The following is a 1,533-nucleotide window of genomic DNA, read 5'->3' as shown; positions in this document are numbered from 1 at the left end:
AGTTTCCCATCTTGCAGCTGAAGTAGCTTGTAGGGATGGAGCCACTTTCAGTACAGCTGGCCTCCTCCCAGGAGATGATCCCCTGGTCAGCATTGTGAGAGGCAGAGGAGAAAAGAGAAGGAAGTTCCCATCTTTCCTTCTCTGAGAACAAAGGGACAGTGTGAGGGGCATTACTTTATCCCAAGCAGTTGTCCACAGTCCAGGCCCAGAAGGCAAGAGACTGTGGCAAGCATTATCACCAAATTCTTTTCCCAGCTTCCCTAAGTCAGGACTGTCCAATGGAACTTTCTGCAGTGATGGAAATGTTCTATGTAAGTGCTGTCCTGACAGTAGCCACTAACCACATGTGGCTATTGTGCTCTTGAAATGTGACTGAGGAACTGAATTTTTAATTGTACTTCATTTTAATTAAAGTTAAGTAAAGATATGTGGCTAGTGGCTACCGTATCGGACAGCAAACTCCAGAGCTTCTCTAAAACAAACGTATGGGCTCAGCAGCAGGTTTCTGATCGTTTTGGACCTTAAGTTTTTTGTCAAGTGAAATTCCACACAGAAACACAATACAGAATATTAAGATATGGTGGTGGGGCTACTCTGGTTGGATTCCCACCACCCCATCCAAGCCCTGGGCACAATCCTACAGGCACATTCATGAAATTCTAGGGCTCTATGGCACAGTTTGTGGGCAAGATCTGTGGTGCCCAATATGGGCCATCTGCCACTGGGAGTACCTAACGTGTTTTGAGGCAGCACCAGACATAGACATGTAAACTTTTTAATTTTTTGTCAATTTATGAATTATGACAGTCTTAAATGAATTTTAAAAACACTAGCTTTACGTATGTGGTAGTGATGTAAAATTTCATTTTTAAATGTATTTAAGTGAAAAGTGAATTAATTTAAAGAAAAATGATAAAAGTCCACATGGTTCACAAACATGATAAATACGGCTATTGGCAAAAATGGCAAACATGGAGAACGGGAGTATTGATGGGTCTGATTTGGAATGAGGGCCTCGGACCAGCAACACCACCATCCCTTGGGGGCTTGTGGGAAATGCAGAATCGCAGGTGCCATCCCAGACCTACTGAGCCAGGATCTGCATTGGACCAAGACCCCCAGGAGATTCACTGATGTTTAAGGAGCACTGCTCCAAGGAGCTTGGTAGCTCTGAGACAGCGGGGCTCTGAGGCCAGAAGCTCCACTTGCAGCCAAGAAAGTTCCAGGGCTCAGGGAAAAGTTGGGACATTCCCACCTCTATGGCACCACATACACATACACACACACACACACATGTGTGCACGTGCACACACAGGTTCTCCTTCACCACCTGAGCTAGGCAAGTCCCCACAGCAGCCCCAGCATTTCCTTTGCAGAATCTCCTCCTGGTGGCTTCCACATTCCTATTTGTCCTGTGTGTGTCTTTGTGCTCCCTGAGGGATAGTGAGCAAGTGCTTTGGGAAGCAGGGAGAACAGTCATGTCAAGAACTTGAATGTGCTGAAGAAATGTTCTGAAATGCAGATATCTGACTG

Source organism: Colobus angolensis, unplaced genomic scaffold, assembly GCF_000951035.1.
Source record: "Colobus angolensis palliatus isolate OR3802 unplaced genomic scaffold, Cang.pa_1.0 Scaffold344, whole genome shotgun sequence".
NCBI lineage: Eukaryota > Metazoa > Chordata > Mammalia > Primates > Cercopithecidae > Colobus > Colobus angolensis.
This window is presented reverse-complemented; position numbering follows the sequence as displayed.